General features: G+C 42.7%; 1 protein-coding gene across 3 annotated transcripts in view; it reads right to left on the minus strand.

Moving 5' to 3' along the window:
• AKT3 (AKT serine/threonine kinase 3) overlaps positions 1-13,513 on the minus strand; it is a 154,146-nt gene extending 140,633 nt beyond the window's left edge. Inside the window, exon 1 of one of the 3 annotated variants that reach the window (XM_068155504.1) lies at positions 13,384-13,513. The gene's annotated coding sequence lies outside the window, so the exon portion shown is untranslated. Of the gene's footprint in view, positions 1-13,079 lie in introns of all 3 variants that reach the window. The other 2 variants (XM_068155495.1, XM_068155515.1) reach the window with 2 other exon arrangements.
• Between the last annotated feature and the right edge of the window lie 627 nt (positions 13,514-14,140).

The following is a 14,140-nucleotide window of genomic DNA, read 5'->3' on the forward strand; positions in this document are numbered from 1 at the left end:
TATGTACAAGGTTTTGGAACAACATGAGATTGCTCCATTATCATTAATTGATCTCACTAGCTTTAGCTGTTTAGACTTTGAATTTATTATTTCAGTATGGCAGAAATAATTAGAACACGCACTTCCACATCCTTCACCTTACCAGTGACAGTTATTTTCTGGGTCATACATTATCAGAACTTTTGTTTGTGCACTTTTAACTAGAGATAAGCAAGTCCATCAGGGGTGCATGGGGAGATATCCTGACAGATTGAGACATACACCTGAAAATAGGCCGCAGTTTTGCTGTTCTGGATCACTGCGGCACAGTATCAGCTCCTGTTACAAACACAAATCTTTACAAAGCCAGAGGTGAGTGTCAGAAACCATGACCTAAAATCAGCTGCTCCGTGAAAGAAGTGCAAGCACATTAGTATGCAAACATCTGACTTAAGTTCGATTTTCCTATAAGACTTTCATTGCATTCTTTAAGGAGTGATTCAATTACAAAGACAAAAGACACAATGTAACACGCGGCACTTAGCCAGTGCTGGTATGCTGCAATACATTCTACCCTTTTGTCAAATTCAGTGCACTTTCCAATTTTGGTGTGTGCTTATAGGAAGTGCAATGATTTATTTTTATCTGCTCCCATACTGATCAGTAGGTCTGATTTCAGTAGACACCCAGTTCTAATTAATCTATGCTTAAACCTCCCTATTTATCCACTGATTACAATTGAGTTAGCATTACTCCATCAAACTCTGATCTATAACCAATTTTCATGTCAGCCAGGGTCCCAACAACCCCATGTATGTTTGCAGGATTGCATCCCACCTAGTGCATGTACTAATTTAAAGAATTTTCAATAAAGCTTCCAAAATATAAAAAAATCAGATAAATACAGCAGCAAAGCTAACTGAATTATCTCCAGTTAGGTTTACCAGGAACAACTTCAGTAGAATTATCAACAGCTGTAGGGTTATTACAAATCAAGCTGAATTAGATAGGAAGCTGAAGGAGACAAATCAAAGCATTAAAAGACTTATGAAAATGAAGGTTATACATACACACTCTACTTTCAAGAAGCCATTTGTAAGCATCTGTAGCATTAGCCCTTATTAAATTCCTTCAAGACTTTGTAAAAGCTGTATTCCTTTACTCTGAATGTCACTCAAAGTTCTGAAAGAGCAGACTTTTGAGAATTACTTATCATGACATAAAATAACCTTAATGAGCAATAGTAATACAGAAACCTTCTTCCCTGAAGATACAATAAAGGACTGTCCATAGACATAGAGGAATTGCCTGAAACATGTGGAGCAAGAACTCTCACATGAAAAAAGCATTTCATCTACAGTTCAACTATTTCAAGAAAAACTACCAAAATGTTTATTCTACACAGTTGGCACAGGAACTAAATACTTGTTGGCAAACAACTCTGCCTTCCCAAAACACTTCAAGTTTCAGTGGCTGAAATGTAGTAATTTCTACAGTTTCCTTTATTGATATAGAATCAAGGAATAAGTCCAGGCCAAAAGGGACCTCCAAAGGTCATCTAGTCCAACCTCCCTGCAGTCAGCAGGGACAGCCTCAACTAGATCAGGCTGCCCAGGGCCTTGTCAAGCCTCACCTTGAGGATCTCCAGGGGAGGGGCCTCAAGCACCTCCCTGAGCAACCTGTTCCAGTGATCCACTACCCTCATAGTAAAGAACTAGTTCCTAACATCCCATCTAAATCAGCTCTTCTCTAGTTTGAAGCCCATTGTCCTTTGTCCTGTCACCACAAGCTTTTGTAAAGAGACTTGCTCCATCCTTCATGTAGACCTCCCACTCCATGTTTCCTATGTTGATGGCTCCAGACCTGGACACAGTACTCCAGGTAAAGTCCCACCAGAGCAGAGTAAAGTGGTAGAATCACCTCTCTGGATCTGCTAGCAGCACATCTTTTGATGCAGCCCAAGATGTGATGTGCTTTCTGGGCTGCAAGCGCATACCGTCTGCTCATGGCCGGCTTCTTGTTCATCAGCACCTCCAAGTCCTTTTCCTCAGATATGGATAAATCCATAAAAACAGGGGAAAAAATATATAGGATTTTAAGTTGGAGATATTTAGTGCTCAAGCTGCTTCCTGCAGGGCAAATCTTTACTTGTTTTTATACATATTCTAGCAATTGAAGAATACGTTGGATTGCTTCCCCCCCCACACACACACAATCAACAGAACTTGAAGATACTTTTCCATTAATTCTGTGTATTCTAAAGACAGAATCAAGTAGTCATGTATATGCACAACACATGCAGAAACGTACTGTCTGCATGCTTTATAGTGCAGGTGTAAAACTTTGCTCAATTGTAGTCAATCATGTGACGAAAATCTCTGTATTTCTTTTCATCTGGTAAAAAATAATAAAGCTTTTCCTTTCTTCTTTGGAAAGCTATTCAGCCACTCATACAGTGCTAAACAAAACAATTCAGGACGCTTCTAGATAGCTATTTCACATCCAAGTCCCAAGCTGTAGAGGTTGCAAAGGCATCTTTCTGAACAAAGATGAAGTACAAACTATTACATGCAACAGAATTCATAGATTCACAGATTGCATCAGATTAGAAGAGACTTTCAAAGTTCATCTTGCCCAAATTCCCTGCAGTGAGCAGGGACATCTCCAACTAGATCAGGTTCCCAGGATCACAGTTCCAGATTGCTTTGCTGAGGCTCTCAGTTTTTCCAAACCACGATGAAAACTAGCCAACACCTTTTCCATTTTCATAGATCCACAGGATATCAGGTTGGCAGAGCCCTCAAGGATCATGAGATGGGCCAGCATCTTGTCCAAGCTAGGCCTTGAAACTCTCTGATATAGGGGAATCCACCACCTCCCTTGGGAGTTTATTCTGATGTCTAATAGTTCAAATGATGGGGAAAAAAAAATAAATTTCTGGCATCCAGTCCAAATCTCCCCAGTAGCAACCTGTTCCCACCACCCCTTCTCTTTACCATGTGACTCTTTGTAAAATGGGAGTCTCTCCCACCTCATGACAGCTGCCCTTTATGTACTTGTACATAGTTATGAGGTCTCCCCTGAGCCTTCTCTTCTCAAGGCTGAACAAACCCAGCTCTCTCAGCCTTCTTTCATATGACAGGTCCTCCAGTCCTCTGATCATTCTTGTGGCTCTTCTCTGGAATCTTTCCAGCCAGTTCACATCCTTTTTGCACAGCAGGGACCAAAACTGTACACAGTACTCAAGGTGCAGCCTGCCCAGCACTGAGTAAAGTGGGAGAATGACATCTTTATTCCTGCTTGTGATACCCTTATTAATGCAACTGAGCATCCTGTTGGCTTTCTTTGCCACTGCAGCACCCTGCTCATTCATGTTGAGCCTTTTGTCCCTCAAAGACCACCAGTTCCCTCTCCACAGTGCTGCTCTCAAGACAGGAGATTTCCAATCTGAGCTGCATTCCTGGATTACATGTTCCCAGGTGCAAGACCGTATACTTGGCCTGATTAAACTTCATCCGGTTCCCTCTTGCCCACTTGACCAGCCTGTCAAGATCTTCCTGGAGGGCGGCTCTCCCTTCTGGGGTGTCAACTTTCCCACTTCTTTTTGTGTCATCAGCAAACCTCATCAGAGTGCTCTTAATTCCAATTTTCATCTTAAACTTTAAGAATAAAGGCAATATAGAGAAGAATCAACTCATTTCACAATGCTACCATATACAAACTCTAAGACCAACCACTAGAACGAGCAAGGGACCATTCAGTAGTGTCCCAGTTTGAACTGGCTGCCCTTAAGAAAGCCACAAAGTTGCAGTCCTCCAGAAGGTACAGAGTGTACAGCAGGCATACCAAAATGTGTGATACTTGTATTTCCTCCCATAAATCGTGCATCTCTATAAATTCAGCTGCAAAGCTGTCTTCCTTTTTCTTCCCTTTTTCCTCCCCGGATGCCGTGAGCTACCTTATCTGGTGTGGGGAGAGGATGGTTCCAGTCTTATCTGTGGCCTTCAAGGCCTGACTAATTCTTACTGTGCAATCTTGGCATGTTTAGGTCTAATGCTAGGGACCAAGGGGAGGCAGTTTCAGGCCTGACCAGCCTGAACTCAGCCTAGCAATGAGGGATGTTGTAATGTACACTTTATCCAGAGTCAAAAAGCCCACAAGGAACAGATTTAAATTTTCCTCCTCCTCTCCCTTTTTTTACCCCAGTAGGGTAAAAGCAAATCAGGCAGGAGAAAGGAGAGGTAAAAATCATGGAAGAATTGGTCTGGAATCAATTTGGAAATAAAAAAAGGTAAGTTTAACAAAATATATATATAGCATTTGAGTAACACAGAAAGTTACAAAGGTATAAGGAAAAGGGTAAATAGAAAAATGTACAAAACCAGGCCCAGCTGGCATAGGATTCCTTGATGTAAAGGTAGATTCTCTTTGGATGCAGTTCTCAGAAGTGTGGAGGCAGCATGGAGGCAAACCACGTGGTAACCCAGGAAGCAGGAGGGCAGCAGATGTGTCTGTTGAGCAGATGAAGTAGGGGAAAGAAAGCTAACCAAACAAATGGTTTCCCTGAAATAGGTTTGCTGGACAGGAAGGGGGAGTGGAATAGACTCCTCCCCCTGGGAGGGGGGCCAAGTCTCTCTGCCCACCTAGGTCAGTTTTCTTTGTCCACTTGGGGGCTGGGTTCTTTTCAGCCCCTCCAGGGATCGGTGTAACCTGGCACAGGGAGGAAAAGAAAGAGCCCCAGGGCATATGTTAGACCCCAGGTGGGCAGAAAAGGAGCACTGGGGGGTTGTGGTATTGTCTGGTTGGGGGGAAGGTTTCTGGGTATTTTGTATATACTGTATATGTATTAGGTGTTAAGGGCTCCTGTACTCTGTATTTTCCTGTATATTTGTGAATACAAACTCTATATTTCTCTCCAATTCAACGAGAGCATGTTTACTTTATTGCCTTTGGGAGTACAAGTATTTCTGTCCACTCTTTAAGACATGTAGTAAGACACCTTTACCTCAACTTGTATTTTTCAATTAAAGGAGGCTCTCATGCCCATCATAGCAGTCAGGTATCTCCACAGACCTGATGGATGGGGAGAAAGAAAAAAATTCCTTCCAAGCAGAAAGATTAAAACAGTGGTTCCAGTCTACAGTTAACAACCACTACATATAAGTGAATAATCATTTAGAATCGCAAGAACAGACAACACTCCCTTGGAATGTGGGCATCCTCCCATTTCCCCTATGACAAGAGACAGCTGAGTAAAGATGACAGCACACATAAATTCAGTGTAAATTGTATGATTCAGGTCTCTGTTGTAAGAGCTTTCATAAACACAGGCTCCTACTTTCAACAATTTTGGAGCCAAGAAAAAACAGATACTCTCACATTTACCAACTCAAGTTACCAGAGAAAATACCAACAGGATCAGTTACAGCACTTCCAGAAACAATCTTTGTAACTTCTTGTAGCATTATCAGCTTTAGTGATTCATCCCAATCTTATTCTTACTATATAAGAAAAATACCATTTTGCCTTTTTTTTTAGAATTTATCATTTGTTTAATAAAATATTTGGGAAAAAAAAAAAAAAAAAAAAAAAAGGAAACACCACCACAGCAAGTGAATCTCTCTGATTCACTGGGCCTGACTCACTGAGATTCTTTGGTCTTCAGAGTAAGCAGAGTCAAACCTCATCATCTCTGTCTCCTTATTTCTCAGAAGGGTAGCAAAAATTTTGTGCATGCACACACCATAAACACACTACCAGAAAAAAACAGCTCTCAGTGATCCTCTAACAGTTTCCATCATGCATACATTTGTTTCCCCACTTTGGGGGCTTTTGTTTCTAGCAGATCAATCTCTTAAAAGATTTTTCTCAAATCTGAGTTTGAATCCTGCGAGACAACTGAACATGCTGCAATTGTCTCCAGTGCTGGTTGCAACCACAGAGCAAGGAATTCAAAAGATAAGACTCTAAACTGAAAACAGAACTGGCTTGAAGATTGTAAGCTGAGATCCAAGTTTTATTTATATGAAAAACACGTGCATATCCTCTTCCCCTACCAAAGCTGTTATCCAAAAGTCTGGTCAAACAATTAGAGGATACATTGCACATCATCAAAAATTACACAAAAGACTACGTTGTAGAAGACAGTTTGATACAAAACCTACCAAATCAAATTAGCCTGTATTGCTAATGGAAGAATCACATTCAGTTCAGTGCTTTAGATAAAAGGATTGAGTATTTCTACAGGCTTTTATGAACTACCTATTCTGAAATTTTGGTTACACCTCAAATTCTGCAGAATTGATTATGTCCCCTTTTTATGGTCTCGGAAGGACTGACTGATTTAAATACTATCATTGCTTAGATTGAGAAAATGGAACCTGCAGCTTAAAACTCACACAACTGAAATCCATTGACAAGACAAAGAAATCAAAAATACAAGATTACCAAAGACGACAAATTCTCAATTTATAAAATGGTAACCTTTACATATTAAGCCACTTAAAGATACCTCTAAATACTTTCTAAGTAAAAATGTTCATACTTTACAAATTTTAAAATAAATGTTAAAAATCCCAAGATATCTCTGTGGTAGACGTTGCAAATAATTTTTAAAACTGTATTTCATACTAAAAGCCTCAATATCTTCAAGAATATAAAAAAAATTTACTCCTATTTTATAAACCTTGACTTGAAATAATGAGGTGGCTAACAGGAAAGTGGCACTGCCTACACTTTGTGGTAAAGAAAAACAATGTACTTTGGAAAAGATAAGTAGCTATTTTTAAAGCTTGCTTGTGCATATGCTTTGTGCCTTAATATTTTCAGTATGCCAATAAGTTGCACGTAATTGATATATGTTCAGATAAGCCTAGTTAGGAGACTGCGGGCACACCAAAATATTAATATACAAGTTAGATGTTTTATTTAGATTCAGCAACTAAATAAGCTTATCAGAAAATAAACCATCACTCTGTAATTCTTTTCCTATTATAATGACAAAGCAAGTTATTTTAAGGGACAAAGGTATAATTAAAGTAAGGTGAACAAAGCCACCCTTGCCTTTGTTTACCAAGGTAGAAAGGAAGTTTCTAAATGTAACTAAATTGTTTCTTTATAATCCCATGTGAAACATTAATAACCCATTGTTTTGCATTCTGTTTATTGACAAACATACTTTTAATCCTTTTTGTGCTGCCCCAAATCATATAAAACAATATCTGAAAATCACACAGAGGCAGAGTGATAAAATGTATTAGAGCATAGGTCTGAAATTCATGCAATGAAAATTTTTAAAGTAGAAAAGATTAAGGAAGGACTGAAGTTACATACACACACAAAAATGTGACCAAGACAATGAACTTGAGATCTCAAGTTTTTTGACCTAAAGGAATTCCTATCAAGGATTAGCTGAGCTGAGTAGTGCCACTACAACACTTTGAAATACACATAACTTACTTTCTGAGAATTAATGTGGAAATACTCATTTTTGCCCTTTTAGGACAAATAAACTTTTCCCTTTAAATTGTTTAGTAATCACTCAAACAAGTAAAAGAAAACCCAAGTTCTGTATTTTTAACCTTTAATGTCTAGAATACTCCAAAGAACAGGCCATCTAATTAGGAAAATCTCAAATAACGTAGAAATTCCTATCCATTCCAAGATGAGAAATTTTAAAAGATATCCTCAGCAGATACAAAATAATGTTTCATTAAGCTCATCTATTTAGTTCTACGACAACAACTTTTCTACAACACGATACTGTGGATAAAACACTGAGCACACTGCTGAAGATAATAAAACTCAGAAATATGTGAAGTGCCATGAGTAACCAGGCAAATACTGAGATAAAAATGTGTTCTGGAATTGTTAATATCAAGCATGGGAAAAGTTCAGTGACATGTCTACTAAGCAGCTTTCTTTTAAACTCTTATAGTAAGTCTTATTTTCTTAACTGGGTACTGAAGAAATTAAATTCTGAATTGCCTTGCAACAATAGGAATGTGCTCTGTGATCCCATCCTACAAAGCCATAAAACATTGCTGAACCTACTGTCAAATTCTGACACTGCAATACGACTAGAACATAATCAACTTCCAACCTAAAACCTCTGGATTTTCTTGTTCACTTTCAAAAAGCATTATTCTCATCAATTTGAGACACGAATTTCCTAACTATAAAAGGAATTCTCTGAAAACTGTATTTTTCAAAGGTATACTATTGCTTTCACACATTTAAGACTAGATGCACAGCATACTAGAGGACGGTCTTTGGCAAATGTTATAGGAATAGACAAATTACATGAAACTCAACTGCAAACTTAACTCTCTGCTTTAAAGGGTATCAACTGTTTGGAAAAAGATATACTCTTTTAAAAAAAACTCTTACAAAGTGAGCTGCACCATTCATGTATCTTGAGAAGCATACCAAATGCTTCAGGAAAAGAAAAATTACATGCATTGGTAGAAACTGTTTTGCAAGCTTGCTGGGAATCAACTGAGAAATACTGTATTCAGTGGTGCTAAATCAGCTGAACAATTATTTTTTGACTGTTGGGCACCACCATTTCACACCCACAAAACAGCAGTGTAAGACCTTCATTGATCTCAGTGAAGCTGAAGCAGGCTCTCCATCTCTGCTTCATTGCTATAAGAGTCAACACATAGGTAACTCAGGCAAACCTGACAAAACATGTTGTCAAGTCATTCAGACATGCATATGAAATGTTGAGGTCCCAGTTGCACTCCTAATGGCATTTTAAAATTACCACTCCTCTTTAGACAGGATATTAGAAGGAGGGAAAAAAAGGAGAAAGAGAGAAAAATTGCAGACCAACAACTTTTCAGTATGACTCACGCCTAGACATTCACATAGAAATACACATAAAAACCAAGATTGGTTAAGGTGGACTCAACACACATTAAGTGAATCTAAACATAAGTGCTGACACAAATAGTATCACAGAACCATTTAAAATGACCAAAAGCAAGCATCTTCATATATACAAGGCAAAAATGTTTACTCTCCTTGCAGTAGCATTTAATGATATTCAAATGCCAGGGCAAGTTTATTGGAAGTATTAACTTTGCCACAGCTTCCTACAACACCTGAGCACCTTTAAATAACAAAAGCAAAAAAGAATCTGTTTGAAACCTGTGGCATACATCAAAACTACCTGAATGCCCACACTTAACATGGACCTAGAGCTACTGAACAAGGACAAAATGACAAATAATTGACTACTATGCCCTTGCATTTTCTGCAGTCTTTTTATTAGTATACGTTAGTGATTTGTCTAAATAAACTTCACTTACAGACTATGAAACTATGGAACTCTTTACTTCATACAGACAGCCTGGAATGCTGTTCACAAAATTAGTCAAGATGAAAATATAACCAAAAACTTTAAAGATTACTTTTTAGACCTTGTAAACCACTAAAACGTTAACTTTCACAGTCAATGTTTTATTACTTTCCATTATTTCAAAAAACATATTTAACAAAAAAAATTACACCTTGAACCAGCTTTTCCATTTACTATGTAACAAGTATCTTTAGAAAATAATCTTTTGCATACCATACCAACTTGTTTCAAAGAGGACCAAGTAGTGCAACACATTTACCAAGGAGACCCTACCATACTGGATGTCTTTTCTGCACCACTATGAGGAAACATACTGGTTTCCTCACAGAGAGATTTTCACTGGAAACACGTATTTCCTCAAAACCAAAGTGAAACTCCCTTAAATACATGCTATGCCAGAAAGTATCCCCTGCCCCCATCACAGTATTCTTATTAGGCATGTCCTAACAGAATGAGAATCCAAGATGACACAAATTCATCTAATATTCTATAATAATTTTAAAGGGCACTTAAGGTGGCAATCTTTTCTTACAGAACACATTACTTGAAACAATTAGAAGTTTGTACATTCCATACAAACACCCAAAATAAAAGCAACATTTTAAACAAAACCCACGGATACAAAAATTTAACTTTTTTGGGGTTTTTCTTTCTGTTGTTTGCAACGGGAGGACTGCAAGTCTTGAACAGCTTGTTTATTATTTAAGAAAGAGAGAAAAGAAAGCTTCTGGTATATAGACAACTAACAAGCATATAAAACATACAGCTGCAGTGTGGCACATTACTTTCAAGTAAATAATTTTTGCATTATCCATATCAAAATGGTACAACTAAGTTTTCACTTAGTGTATTTCAAAGCCTTTTCACTCTCCAATGTCAACTAAAACCAGTAGCATGCCTAAAACCATAGAAGATGACAAAGAATATTAGATCTCTGTCACACAACTGAAGGAAAACTAGGCTACCATGCCACTGATTCCACCTTCCCTTCTGCATTACCAGCATGAAATGAAACTGTAACAAAGTACAAGAAACTGTATCTTCTTTATACCAAGAACAACAGAGTTCAAATTTATTTTAACAGAAATCACTGCAGTAACAGTGTCAAAGCTCCCAAAACAATTTCAAAATAATACTGCTTCTGCATAGAGATGAGTATTCAAAAAAAAAACCTCTTTAAATTGGGAATATGTGCACCCAGAACATGAAAGGACACTAAATAAGTGATAGACAAATTACAAGTAGTCTGAAGCATCTTTTAGTTATTATACAAACTTTGGACACATGCTGTTTCAAACCATAGTCAAAAGATATGGTTTCTGATAACATCTTGCAAACAGTAGCTTGGGTTACAAACAATAGCAGAGTTCTAGTAAGTGGGTTTGGCTTAAGATTAAAAAACAAAAAATCCACCAAACTATTTTCCCTTTCACAGAGCATTTGTTGCAATGTCAAGAAGTCAACATTTTCTGGAGCAAATTAATGGATCCAATCCCTTAAACTGTACCTATTTAACTGGAGCAAAACCTGTCTGAATTCTCATAGACTTCCCACAGAACAGCAGCATTTTGCTTAACACCACATCATCTTCCTCAAAACCAGAAAACAGACACTGAAATAGTGCTATCAACTTATCTGGGAAAGTAAGGAGACTACTGAATTTGTGCAAACCTAGAGTATGTAGGAATACACTGAAATAGTCTTTAAAAAGATGGTGTTATTAATACTGCCTGTGTAAATGCACATATCACACACCTACATTAGAGAAAAAAAAATAAAAATTAGTTATTGAAATATCCTGAGCAGCCTTCTAGGAAACAGAGACATGTTCTTAAATCTGCAGGTTTCCTTTGGCTCTTATTTGAACTTGACTTACTGCTTGCATCCAACAAAAATATATCCACATGGACTACAATTAGCAATCTCAACCAATTAAACATATTGGGATAAACGTAAAGGCTCATGTCAGGGGCGGGGGGGAGGAAAAAAAAAAAACAACAAACCCACAACCATACATTTAAAGTCCTACAAGCAGGATCTTCTTTAATGTATTTACTTTAAAAGTCAAAATAAGCTTCTTTTCCTATTTCATGTATCTACAATGCAGAACAGCCACAAACGGCCTATGCAGAAGCTGGCAGAAATAAGAAATCATGTTTAAAGTATTACTTTATAGAGGTGTAGGTCTACTTGTTTGCATGCATCTTGCCTTAAGAAATAAAGACTTGTATAAGCAAAATGTGGGGAAACAGGTTTGCCTACAAGAAAAGTTTTAGCAAAGTTTTAACAAAATCTTAACAGACATTAGCAGAAGTGACTGCTCTAAGTTTCTTCAGTACTGAAAAAAAGCTGGCAATGCTGGTACCAAAGATATCATAATTCTCGTAACAAAACTCTTAAATATTTGCATAAGTGAGTCATATCTGATATGTTTCCATAAAAACCATGAAATGATGCAGACAGATACAAGTACCAGGCAACTAATAATTACATTAAAGAAAAAAATATAGAATAAAGGTCAAGACAGAGAAAAGCACTTATCCCTTTCAGTTCTAAGAAAATAATTTTTTTGTTTGTTTTTTTACATATATGTTTTAAATACTGGGTCATGGGAGAATGTGAAAGAAACAACACGGGCTATTTCATACTTGCTGGACTCCCATCCAAAAAGAAAAATAGAGAAGCACAGTTCATATAAAGGAACCAAACAGCCCATAAGCCTGTCACTGCTCGTTACATCACGACCACCTGCATCTAAACTACAATACGTAAAAATGTGATCCAGTAACTTTTTGCTCAGAGGGGCAGTACTGACCTGTCAACACAGACCCGCACCACGTACATACGTGCGTGCGTACAGAGGCACCCCCCGGTACACCCATGTACATCTGGAGTGCGAGCAGCCCCCCTGTGCTGCCCCTGGCTTACCCCACCGCAGCGTTCGGTGCTCCCGCCCCCACAGCACCTGCCGGGATCCACCCCCGCAGCGGCCAGGGCAGGCCTGCAGACAGACCTTGCCGCAGGCCCGGCCCCACCTCCGGTAACCCCTAACACCCGGCTGCGCATCAACTTCTGCATGCGGGCCGCAGCCTCCATGATGGCCGGGGCGGGGACTGGGGGGGCGGTTTGTTTACTTGCAGCCAGAGCCGCCGCCGGCGGCAGCAGCATCACTTGAGCGAGGTGCTGCTATCAGCAGCCCGCCGGCCGCGCTGCTATTCTTAGTGCAGGGGCAGAAGTTCCCGGCCTGTAACGCCAGTGCCGCTCTCCCCTGGCGCCGGCATCCCGCCCCGCAGCCGCCCCCCGCGCACGCACTGGCGCGGAGGGGGGGGGGGGGCGGGAGGGGGGAGGTGGCGCGCGTTCGCGCGGGGAGGGGCTGTCCCCGCGTGAGAACCACCGGCTCCGCGCCCGCGCAGGCTACATCCCAGGGCGCGCGCCCTGCCCTGTCCTGCCTCGGCCCTTCCCCCCACACCCCCCACCCCCCCACCCCGCCCCGTTATATAACCTCTCCCCGCCGAAACGCCCCCTCCCCGCCCTTCCCCACCTCCGTGCCGTGCCGCCGGGACGGCGACACCCCCCTCCACCATCCCTTCCCGCCCCGCCGGCAGCGCTAGGCCACGGGCGCCCCCGCCCCGCGCTCCCCGCCGCCCCCGGCCGCGCAGCGCCACCGCCCAGCATCCCCTCGCGCGCCGCCGCTCAAGCGCCCCGCGGCCGCCGCCCAGCCCCTCCCGCCCCGTACCTGCAGAGGCGGCGGCGCCGCGGGCGCTGCTGTGGAGCAGGAGGGCGGCGGCGACTTCGGGGGGAGAAGGGGAGGGAGGGCGCCGCTGCCTCCTCCCCTATCCCCCCGCCAGGCTCGGCGGTCCCTGGCGGCCGGTGTCTCCGCGGGGGCGGGAGGAGGCGGCTCCGGCCCCAGGGCGCTGGCGGCGGCTACATGGAGCTATTCGCCCCGCTACGCAGGGAGGCGCCCGGGCGGGCAGCGCGGCCGCAGCATCGATGCGCGGGGTCAGGAGGGCGGCGGCGGCGGCTCCCCCCGGCGCACTCACCCCGGAGCCGCCCGGGCCCCGCTCTCGGCTCCTCCCGCCGCCTCCGCCGGGCTCGTTATTGACTTTCAGGAAAACTCCCGACGTCACTGGCTCCCCCCGAGTGTCTCCCCCTCCGCGGCGGCGGCGGCGGCGGCGGCATCCCCAGCTCTCGCGAGAAGCGCGGCGGGGATGGGGAGCGGGGGGGGCCGCCAGACAGAGCGGGGGGAGCCAGACAGAGGGGGGCGACTGAGGTGAGGGTGGGGGAGGCGAGGGGCAGGCGGCGGGAAGGAGGGAGGTAGGAAGCGGGAGAGGTGAAGGCGCCCGCTCAGCGTGCGGGGGCGGGAGCCGAGCGGGACGGCGTGTCTCTTCTTGCCGCCGGGCTGCGGGTGAGAGCGAGAGGATGGATGCGGACGGACAGCGGCGTCCGCCGGTACCAAGCGCTACGCCGTGCCGGGGTCTTTCCTTTAGGCTGAGACTGGTGCCGGCGGGTGGTGCCTGCCAGGCCGGGAGACCACCCGCCTACGGCGGGGGAGCTGCCGCCGAGGTCCTGCCCCTGGCTGGGGCCAGCGTCCCTGGAGACGGAGCTGCCACTGTCCCTTTCGGAACAGAAATCCGCCTGCCCTGTCGTGCCGCTCCGCTGCTGCCCCGCTTCCCGCTGCGGCTGGAGCTTACAGCAGCACGTCTCCTTACCAGAACCGTAGATACGTCCCAAGTTTTATTTCCTTTGTTCTCGCACTCGTGCATCTACCTACTCCTTCATCTTGCCTTGGTGGCCGGA

Source organism: Melanerpes formicivorus, unplaced genomic scaffold (genome assembly GCF_026170545.1).
Source record: "Melanerpes formicivorus ecotype bairdi unplaced genomic scaffold, bMelFor1.0.p_v2 SCAF_2, whole genome shotgun sequence".
In the NCBI taxonomy this organism is placed as follows: Eukaryota; Metazoa; Chordata; class Aves; order Piciformes; family Picidae; genus Melanerpes; species Melanerpes formicivorus.